Consider the following 12,002-nt stretch of genomic DNA (forward strand, 5'->3'; position numbering starts at 1 on the left):
GCGTACGTGTGTGTGCTGCATGTATCGTGTAGGTGTGTATGCGAGTAAATGGTGGGTGTGTACGTGCGTGTGTATACACACACACAGCATATACCCACACATACGCACACACCCACTACACACACGCATACACATTAGACGGCATTATATCACGGCTATGTCATCACAGCATAGCAAAAGTTAAAAGTTAAAGGGCGGTATTCATAGGCCGGTATTCATAGTCCGTTCTTATATTCAAGATCGTCTTAAGCACGAACTTATATTCGCTCTCTTCGTCAGACACAATCTATGTTTGACGAAGAGAGCGAATATAAGTCCGTGCTTAAGACGATTTTGAATATAAGAAGGGACTATGAATACCGCCCATAGTCCGTTCTTATATTCAAAATCGTCTTAAGCACGGACTTATATTCGCTCTCTTCGTCAGACACAATCTATGTGTGACGAAGAGAGCGAATATAAGTCCGTGCTTAAGACGATTTTGAATATAAGAACGGACTATGGCCGGTATTCATAGTCCGTTCTTATATTTAAGATTGTCTTAAGCACGGACTTATATTCGCTCTCTTCGTCACACATAGATTGTGTCTGACGAAGAGAGCGAATATAAGTTCGTGCTTAAGACGATCTTGAATATAAGAACGGACTATGAATACCGCCCTATGAATACCGCCCTTTAACTTTTAAAATATCTCTAGACGAAAAACTATTAATTTTTAAGCTTTGTTTCCATTGAGACTTTCGATCAGCATCAATATTATCAAGTATAGAAAATCAGAAAAACTGTCGAAATTTCTTAAAATCTCCTAACATTGGCTGCGTTCAGCAGAACAACTGCTGAATTGTCGTCTAGTCAACACTTAACGTTGATTTGTTGGTTCTAAAAGTAAGAGCCAATCATGTTCGATTGCTACCAAGCGATTTGTTCTGCTGAACGCGCCCATTGAAGAAATTGTCGATAATAATATTAATAATCAAATCAGTGATCAAAAATTAAGTGAGGAAGAAGAAAATGTAAAAAAAAGATGTAGTTATTATTACAAATCTGAACCAGATATTCGTCATCGTAACAATGGCTTAGTTTACACCGATTGTTTAATACGCGTACCAAGTACTAAATCAGCTTCTTTGATTGGTGTAGATTTTACACTAAACGATTTATACCTATCGGAGAAGCAGATTTAGTATTTGGTACGCGTACTAAACAATCGGTGTAAACTAAGCCAATCGTATTAAAGATATTAAAAAATTAATGCTTTTAAAAAATGGTAATAACGTCAATCAACCGACTTTAATTGATAAACAATCCTATTTTGCAAGAAATACTTGTCCATTCGATTCTATAATACAAATATTATCCACAGCGGTTATGAATAAATCACAATATTTTACATCAATAGAATCAAATGCCAACAAGACAATGTAATTTATTCTTAATTTTATTAAAAGGGGATCATGTGCGAATATTTACCGATTGTTTAGTACGTGTACCAAGTACTAAATCAGCTTCTTTGATTGGTGTAGATTTTACACTAAACGATTTATACCTATTGGAGAAGCAGATTTAGGCTGCGTTCCCATTTCGTCTCACTCAGTGCAGTATCCAGTGGCCGCCATTTTGCTGGATACTGCACTGGAGAAGCGTTCCCAAATTACTGGACTGGCTAGTGACTAGTGACAGCCTCGCACACGTATTAGCTCATAACCTAAATAAAATTGTTAGTTAATATGTAAATAGTGTTGAAGCAATTATTGCTAGTAAAGATTATTATATCGGTAAGTAAATATTTCAATTAGCAATGTATTAATAAGTGTTAGCGTTATTTTTAAATATTATAACGACGATTATACCGATTATTTGCTTGTATAACTTCACATTTAAAAACAATAAATTATTGTATATAATATTTATTGTATATAATTATTGTACATAATTTTATTTTTTCAGTACACATTGATTTTTTATTATTATTTATATTATTATTATTATTATTTATTATTTACATTTCCCGGCCGACAACATTCTGAACGAGGTACGATTGTCACTAGCCAGTCCAGTAATTTGGGAACGCTTCTCCAGTGCAGTATCCAGCAAAATGGCGGCCACTGGATACTGCACTGAGTGAGACGAAATGGGAACGCAGCCTTAGTATTTGGTACGCGTACTAAACAATCGGTGTAAACTAAGCCATATATGACTACTGTGAACCTTAAAAGAGTGGAGATGAACAGAACATTGTGAAAAAAACATAGAGCAGCATTGCCGAGAGATGTCTACATTTGTCGCAACGACAAAGATTTTGGATTGGCTAGCGATAATTATTTGTTTCGTAAAGCACGAACTAAAAACATTGTGAGGAAATCTATCTTTTCAAAATTGATTCAAATAATTTTTAATCATAATTAAAAGATTTCTATAAAAGGACCCCGTACAAACATTATGAAAAGTAGCCATTGGTTACCTTAACTGGATCCATTTTTTGAGCCGGCGGAACTACATGGCTAGATCCACTTTTCGCTATGGTAAAACGGCCGATTGGTGCATGTCTGTGCTAGATCCACAATTATGGATCTGAAAATTTCCAGAAACCTTCCTTCAATAGTGAGGAACAAATGTCTCACTGGAGATTGTCTCAAATTTCAAGTTCCCTCGATACTTTTTGTCGGCGAAACTAAAACAACGTGGTACCGACTAGCCTCAATTTGCAATTAATTATTACCCATACAGCACACAAAGATTGCATACACATTGCATCAATCTTTTATCGCAATGTTGCAATATTGTAAATTCACTGCAAAATGTTGTTGCATCATTGCTGTGGGATTGCAACAACGTTAAAATGTCCGCTTTTAGGAAGATTGTAACGAAATATTACAGTAATATTGCAATGTAATGAATTTGCAATAATGCATTGTTATTGCAATCTTAAAATAATGTTGCATATATTTTTATTTATTCGGACATTTATCTGTCCGATTTTTGAACAATCAGTTCAATATCTGAATTCTCTGTGTTGAGGTCGTATCAGAAAAATTAAACTGATAAAAATAATTACTATGTCTTTAATCTTACTAGCCACTCTTTGCAAGTTTCATATAATCATTTTGACTAAAACTTAAATACGAGATAGATTTTGCAACGCGCGTCGCATAGCGGCAAACGAACAAACTAGCGATTACCGAATATTGCTATTGCAATGTTATTGGAATGTTGCTGTCACATTCTCATGAAATATTACAATTACAGGTTGCAATAATGTCTCAACAATATTACATTGCAACTTGCAAGATTGTAACATTGCTGCAATGTAATTGCAATGTTCTGTGCTGTATGGGTATTAAACAATAGACGATTTCCAGCTTCTTTATTGTTTTGTAAGCATCGCTAGACTATACTGCATGCGTACATCAAATTTCAAACAATTTCAACAAAATTTGGCCAAATTACGACGATTTATATCTAAAAATTTTATTAAATTTGGGGATAAAAATTTTTCAGTTTTTTATTTTTATTAATAAAAATAAGCATCAAACAAAAAAACTGCAAATAGAAAAAAGTTTCGTCTCGTCATTCTCTAGCCTATATTTAAAAAAAATTAATTTTGCAACTTTCAAAATTTTCATGCTCTGAGACGTTTGGACAATACTTTTACAGGATTTCGAGCGTTGAGCGAGTTCTTCGATCTGGGCCCTCAATTTTTAATAAATATAGTCAGAAGCGATTTAACGTCAGCTGACGGTTTAGAAAAAAGAGAGCCAAAGACGATTTATTTGTGAGCTGGCAAATTGTAAAAAATATTGTCAGAGGCGATCTAACGTCAGCTAATAATTTTTAATAAATATAATCAAAAGCGATCTAACGTCAGTTGACAGTTTAGAAAAAAGAGAGCTAAAGACGATTTATTCGTGAACTGGCAGATTTTAAGAAATACGTATTTCCCATACAGCACACAAACGTTGAATCAATATCTAAAAAACGTAGAATTGTAACATTATGAATGTTTCAGCAACGTTGCGAAATATAGATTCAATGTTGAAAAAATATTGAAGAAATGTCTAATGTCCGCTGAATTGCAATGTCTGCAAGACAAGAAACATTAATTCAATATTGATTCAACATTTATTCAATGCAGAATTTATATATATTATGCATTATAATAATGTTTTGAAAAATTGAACGAAATAAATGTTTAAAATTAATTTTTATTTAAATATATATATATATATATATATATATATATATATATATATTTATAATTATATTATTATTTCTTATTAATAATTATTGTAATAATTATTATATTATTTCAAAAGATAATAATTGTTAAATGTTGTTTCTACGTTATAGCAACATTTAACAATCAATATAGCAAAATCAACATAGATTCAATGTTGAAAAAACCTTTATACTTCAACATTCAACATTGCAATGTCTCAGCGACGTTATTTCAACTTTCTGTGCTGTGTGGGTTTCTTTTAGTTAGTAATTTACTACACGTGTAGTTTGTTTATGTTTTATCGGATAATTTATAAGGTTATTTAACCTTTTTTCTCGCAATTCAAATTCTATCGTATGGCTATAAAATGCGTAGTTAAGAAACTTGCAAGTGTTACGTCCTGATCAGACTACACGATTCTTTTCTTTTCATTAAATACCAGACCTAGTAAACGCGGAACCAACAAAACTCTTAAGAAATATTATAACGCCAGAGCTGTTTTTCTCATGAGACACCAGGAGCTCGAATCTTCTCACGGAGAAAAATAGCATGGATATTTCAAAATACCTTGGCCGCTCAGCGTGCCTATCGTCGCCAGAAAAACCGTAAAAGTCAAAACTTCGCGGTAGCTGGAGTCCTTAACCGACTCCAGACGGTTAGAGTAAGAGATAAAAAGAAAAAACTGGCACCAACTAGTCATACTCTTGGATTCCACCTACGGGAACTCTAGCTAGTAGATAGGGTTTTACCGAGTAACGATCGGGGAATGACCGCAGTCGCATGCCGAGAAGGCGCGACACCTGATACGGCGCACGTGTTTAGTAGGTCTGGGAAACCGAGATGCATTAGTCGCACTCTCCACGCGACACCAAGGGCACGCGACAGTCGTAAACTGTCAAATTTATTAGATCAGTGACCCAAGGCTTTGCGAACTTATATACCGATTCTTAACCACCCAATCCGAAAGCCGAGAATCGGGGCAAGCACTTCTATAGACCACCCATCATTCCATCGTATGGTCTAAAGACTACGCCCACCCAGATCTTAAGACACTGAGATGCACCCCACCTATACTAATTAACACCAACCGGGTTACGCCACCTCAAAAACCTACCCCCATCATATATGGACCCGAAACGACGCTATTCCTTATTCGTTAGGGCCTCTTTCTTCCTATCTCATTTCAAGTAACCTAGTCATCTAAACCCAATCCTATTAGCTAAAAATGACGCCATCCTCCCCCACATTAAAAATTTTCTCGCAAGACTAATTCCTATTCGATCCCCGCTCCAAAAACCTAAGATTTTCCAAAGGGATCTACCCCAAAGAAAAAGTATAAAAACCCGTGTTCTGGTGGCTCCGGACACAATCACACACAGTTTTTCAAGCAGTTTGCGCAGTTATTCCGTTTAGCTCAGTTTCTCGAAACAGTTTTTCGAGTAGTTCGGGGGCGCGAATCAAAGAGTAAAATCAGTTGATACTTTGTCGCGACCATCTCGTGGTGCATCTCAAGTAGAGGGTCCATTACCTTGACGACACCATCCCGCAGTAGGGTGCCCACTCGTTTACAAAAGGGTCCGACGCCTATACAACACCTTCTCTCAACGGGGCGCCTGCTCAGAACCACCGAACATATTCAACGCGATCCGAAACTACTCTGCAACGAGTAAGTCAGTTCATTTCTCTTTATTTTATTATTTCTTCTGTCCTCCCTCCGGAAAAATAAAACACTCACACACACACACACACACACACACACACACACACACACACACTTGTAAAGAATACATAAATAAAATTATTAACATATGCGATTAAGAATTAAGTTTTTGTATCCTAATTATAAATTCAATCAAATTAAAATGTTGTCTTTAGTAAATTAAACTTTTGTTCTTTTTCATTTAACCACACCCTCCTCGTTCGTCACCCCCTCACACCTTCCCTCTCAAATTGCGCACAAAGGTTCCGCCCCGGGTAATAGGGATTCAATTCCTTGACCCAAAAAGGGAACCACGAGCGGTTGACTTGTTGACGGAGTAAAAACGACTCTTCCAGTCGCTGACCCGTCGCAAGTCCTAAACGTGCCGCTCGGCTCGTGCGGTCAGGGGCCCGATTCTCTAACTCACTCGTAAGAGAAACGTATGCGCAAACTCAGAATTGCGAGCGCTTATATTTGAAAAGTTATTCTCGAAGCCCACATAAGTATACGCATTGAAACATATACGCAAATTTTCGTACGCAATGCTGCGAGTGGTCTTACGTAGTCGCATCCTGATTACGAGTACGTTTGCGAATGCCTAATCGGTGTGAAACAAATAATTGTAAAAATAAAATGAATATTATTAATAACATTTTGATTGCACAAGAAGCCGAAGATGCACATGTCGTTATGCGGAGAAATCGTATAAGACATGTAGTAGCTGATGCATTCGATATAAGTGACCAACAATTTATAAAATTATTTCGATTAACAAAACCATTAGTGCGTGATTTAATAAGAGATTTAACACCATATATGAAACAGAGGCAGCGAAAATCCATGTTGGATATTAAAAGAAAAGTAAGTACAAAAAAAAGAAAATTATAAATATACATAAATAATACAGAACTTATATATATATAATAAACTTATATTTATATATTGTATGTAGTAAATTTATAATATTATTAATACATATATGTATTATTGACACTGTTAATTTTGCTTTAGGTATTAACAGCATTACATTTTTTTGTACATGGTAGTTATCAAACAAGTGTATGACATAATGTATATCTTGCTATGAGTCAACCATCGGTATCTAGATGTATTAATGAAGTTGCAAATGCATTAAATGAGGCAAATATTATGAACCAGTGGATTCAATTTCCCAAAACTTTAAATGAATTAAAACATTTAAGACAACAGTTAGTGAATAATTTAATTTCTCAATAATATAATATTTAACCTGCATTATTAAAAATTACTGTGATATATTATGATATATTTCCAGATTTTATGACGGTCATAGATTTCCTGGAGTCATTGGATGCATAGATTGCACGCACATAGCTATTTTTCCACCACAAGTCCATAATGTTCCAAATCCTGAACATTTATACGTTAATAGAAAAGGCTACCACTCGATAAATGTACAATTAGTAAGTATACTTAATAAGTGTATAATTCTATCTATTTTTACATATACATCTTTTCGGCACAATTGTTACTGTGCTCCTTTAATTTTTTTTAAATATTGAATGATTATCACATCATTGTATAGCTTACCCAGACAGCACACATGTCCAAAATACATCTAAAGGATATCTAGAGGATGTCCTGTCGTCCCAAAAACGTCTTCGGGATATCTTCTGGACATCTTTTGGATATGTTGTGCTGTCTGGGTATTAATGTTATATATAATTTTTCACTTCAGGTGTGTGATTGGCGTTTATTGATACTGAACATAAATGCCACATATCCTGGAAGCACTCACGACAGTTACATATGGAACAATTCAAACTTAAAGGTAGGAATGGAAACAATCCATAGAACATGGCTAAATATGACATTTTTCCTTCTGGGTAAGTATATGTATATATATATTGTATTAATAATAAAGATTTATTTTTTGACTAAGATATATTTTATTATACACAATGTATGTTATTAATCGCCGATGTTTTATAGGTGATTCAGGTTATCCTTTACGTCCTTGGTTATTAACTCCAGTCGCTAACGCAGAAGAAAATAGCGCAGAAGAAAGATACAATAGTAGACAAATGTCTTGTCGAGCTTTAATAGAACGCTGCAATGGCTTACTAAAGATGCGATTTCGCTGTTTATTGAAACACAGAGTTTTACACTATACGCCACAAATAGCATGTAAAATTATTAATGCCTGTGCTATTTTGCACAATATATGTATAAAAAACGATGTTCCATTTCCACAATATGACGATGATTGGCAAGATGATATATTTAATCAGAACAATGGTGACAACGAAGAAATAGAAAACAGAGTAAATCCTGAATTGGCAGCAGGTAAAAGATTGCGAAATAAATTAATTCGTAATTATTTTACTTAATATATACATTTAATATATTTGTGCAAAACAGCACAGGCATTAATATAATTTTACATGCTATTATAATACATATATATTATACATTATGCATATAATTTACCATGTATAGCTAAACTAAACTGTGTTAAACTGAAAATAAAGACAATTGCAATATAAGTGTACTAAATTTTTTATAATAAACTATATAAAAAATTAAAAGTAACATTACATAAAATCGTACAGAATTTCTTCTCTCAATCTTTGTCTCTAAATGCTAACAAAAGATTATAAATTATACATCTTTTATTTCAAATAAATAAACTGACATTTAGAGAAATACAAGACAAACTTTGAACTCATACTTAATACTTATAATTAGCATAATATATAACGCATTAAAAATAACATTACATAAAATCGTACAGAATTTCTTCTCTCAGTCTTTATCTCTAAATGCTAACAAAAGATTATAAATTATACATCTTATTTCAAATAAACTGACATTTTGAGAAATACAAGACGAACTTTGAACTTATATGTAATACTTCTTGTTAGCACAATATGACGCACATATGTGTATTATATTATTATGAACACGTTTGCGAATGCCTAATCAGTGTAAAAAATAATTGTAAAAATAAAATTAATATTTTATTAAATATTGTGATTGCACAAAAAATAAAAAATGCACATATCGTGATATATAGATAAAGGCGAATTCAGACCTTACAGAAAAACAGAAAAGTAGAAACCAATCAAAACTCGTATTGATAGTAAATAGTATAACTTTTTTTTCACATGGTAGTTATCAACAAGTGTAGGACATAATGTATATCTTGCTATGAGAACCATCGGTATCTAGATGTATTAATGAAGTTGTAAATACATTAAATGAGGCAAATATTATGAACCAGTGGATTCAATTTCCCAGAACTTTAAATTAAAAAAAAATTTTGTTGTACTGCTTACAACCAGCGCGAGTTTTAATTGATTTCTGCCTTTCTGCTTTTCTGTCAAGGTCTGAATTTGTTCAAAGACATGTAGCAGACGTATTCAATATAAGCCAACAATTAATAAAATTATTTTATATTAACCATTAGTGCATAATTTAATAAGATTTAGCACCATATATGAAACAAAAGTAGCGAAAATCTATACTGAATACAAAAAGAAAAGTAAGTACAAATATGGAAATTATATATGTAAGTATATATGTATATATGTATTAAATATACCTACATATATAACTATTTTAGGTACATTTTTAAGTAATAATAATAAGTTGAAAAACAAGAATATAATAGTACATTACCTAACCAGTCCGGGAATCAGCGATCGGGGGGAGGGGAGGGTGGACGCACGAGCCGAAGGCGAGTGTGGACATCCCCGACCCCCGTGAGTAGGTCGATCGCCCCCCTGGACGTGTTAGGTCCAGAATTTTTCAGTACAAGTGCGTCTTTCGACGCACTTGTGCTGTAAAATAAATAACTGAAAAGAAATATAATGTTTACAAAACATATATTATGAAGTATTGCACCTTTCAGCAGCAATAATAAATCTTTCTTTAAGTTGTAACTCTTGTTTCTTTAGCACCAGCTTTTTTTCATAATAAAAATTTTGGATTTCGAATGTTTTTTGTGTTATGTTTGTCAAATTCTGTGACTGTTGTGTTGATTGAACTTCTTCAGAGTGTGACTTTCTTTTTTTCTTTCTTATTATTGTACATAAATCATCATTACCGTTATTTGAATTGCCTGCATCATTGTTAGTATATGTATTTTCTTTATCATTGTCTTCGGTTTCTGCATTTTTCATATTAACACTGGATGCATTATGTTCAGTAGTTTGTATTATATCCTCAAAATCTTGTTCAACATATTCCATTTCTATATTATGAGTATCAACATTGATCTAAAGATAAAGAATACAGACAAGTTAACGTATTCTATGTAGAATATTTCTATTATGTCATAACAAGAAATAAAGCAAATAAAAGTAAAAAAAAAGATAACGCTAAAAAAATGAAATGCCATTAGGCTTTTAAAAAACTATTATTATTTATTAAGTTTATATTAAACTTTACCTCATCAGTCTCTGTTTGTATTTGTACTTCACTTTCTTTTATTTCTGTGTGTCCATCGATACATATAGGAGAAATTAAATTCAACGTTGCTTCTTCTATTGGACTTAATTTTAGATGAGATTCACTTCCTCCACCAGTTTTCCTTTGTTCTGCATTTATTTTGCTTTGCTTCATTTTGCTCCGTGACCGTAAATCTTGCCAGCACTAAAATATTATTATCATTAGAAATTAAATTAATAAGAAATAAATTAATTACATATATTTGAGTAACAAAGTTGTCAACATATCTTAATCTAATCTAACCTTATCGTGGTGGTTATTTAAGTAGAGAAATTATTTGATTTTTCTGTATGTGCGCCGTATATACTTACTTTTCGCCAAGATTTCCAATCCTTGCTTACACCATTGCAACTATTTAAGATATTTGTAATCTTTTGTCATAAAATAGTTGCATCTTTATATGTAAAATCAGCGAAAAATTTACCAGATATTAAGCGTGGATTTTCTTCCATAAATTGTAATAATAAGGTTTTTTGTTCTTCTGTCACATTTGCACTGCGTTTTCTTGCATCCGTTTGATCCATTTTCGTTTTTTCGTCTTTTCAAAGTGACACACAGTAAATTTGAAAATAAAATACCATTTATTGAAAAATACTCAATGTTTTTGATAGAGGTAGTCAATAATCCAGTGTTGTCATATATTGTATTCGCACAAAACATACGTATACGTATCTAAATACGAACGACCGCATATTGTCTTAAAGAATAGGCATTGGTGATTGGATGATGAACGTATGCGCATTTCAATCACTCGCAAGTTGCGTATACGTAAAGTTACGAATGAGTTAGAGAATCGGGCCCCAGGTCCGTTTACGTCGATCGCCGAGCCCAACGAAAAAAATTCTACATCTATCAGGACGTAACACAAGAAATTACGTATTTTACATAAATATATTTTACATAAATATATTTTACATAAATATATATACATATTTTTCATATTTTACATAAATTAATAAATATTACACAATTGCATGCGAATATTCAGCGACGTATATCCTTCGTTTCTTGTATATTTTAGCATATCTGATAACATGTATATTACATATATATTACTATACAATTATATGCATTTACAATGTTGCCACAATTTATATATTTTATGCCCCAATAAATGCAGTTTGCACCAGTTATATAGAAAGAATAATTAACGTAACAATTGTTATATGTAAGTTAATAAAAAAAAGCATTACCCAAATATAATATTTTAAAAGCTGGTTGAAGTTTGGAACGTTCCTGGAACGATTTTTTAAAAATAATTTGTCGCTCTTGTCCTTTTGCAGGGAGGAAGTTTTGAGACCCACAAACAAAGTACAAAAGAGACCGATCCGATACATGCGTCGGAAGACACCCTTTTACCCGAAAAACCACCCCTAAAATCATTTAAACAATTCTAGCCAAGCTAAAAATGATTTGTCGCTCTTTTCCTTTTGCACGGAGAAAGTTCCGAGGCCCTCACACGACATGCAAAAGAGACCGATTTGATACATGCGTCGGAAGACACCCTTATACTCGAAAAACCACCCCCAAAATCAATTAAACGATTCTCCTCAAGCTAAAAATGATTTGTCGCTCTTTTACTTTTGCATAGAGGA

General features: G+C 33.1%; 2 long non-coding RNA genes across 3 annotated transcripts; one reads left to right on the plus strand and one right to left on the minus strand.

Annotated features, from left to right (window-relative positions):
• The first annotated feature begins 5,056 nt into the window (after nucleotides 1–5,056).
• LOC136997341 (uncharacterized) lies at nucleotides 5,057–8,441 on the plus strand. Its single transcript, XR_010888130.1, has 4 exons — nucleotides 5,057–6,777; nucleotides 6,928–7,124; nucleotides 7,211–7,358; nucleotides 7,634–8,441. It is a non-coding gene; the product is annotated as an uncharacterized lncRNA (long non-coding RNA).
• Nucleotides 7,803–11,215, minus strand: LOC136997340 (uncharacterized). Of its 2 annotated transcripts, XR_010888129.1 has the most exons (4): nucleotides 10,719–11,215; nucleotides 10,348–10,551; nucleotides 10,004–10,175; nucleotides 7,803–9,752 (listed from the first exon to the last, which is right to left on the minus strand). It is a non-coding gene; the product is annotated as an uncharacterized lncRNA (long non-coding RNA). The 2 variants fall into 2 exon arrangements; XR_010888128.1 differs by having other exon boundaries at nucleotides 7,803–10,175; nucleotides 10,719–11,214.
• Nucleotides 11,216–12,002: the final 787 nt, after the last annotated feature.

Source organism: Linepithema humile, chromosome 1 (assembly GCF_040581485.1).
Source record: "Linepithema humile isolate Giens D197 chromosome 1, Lhum_UNIL_v1.0, whole genome shotgun sequence".
Taxonomy (NCBI): domain Eukaryota; kingdom Metazoa; phylum Arthropoda; class Insecta; order Hymenoptera; family Formicidae; genus Linepithema; species Linepithema humile.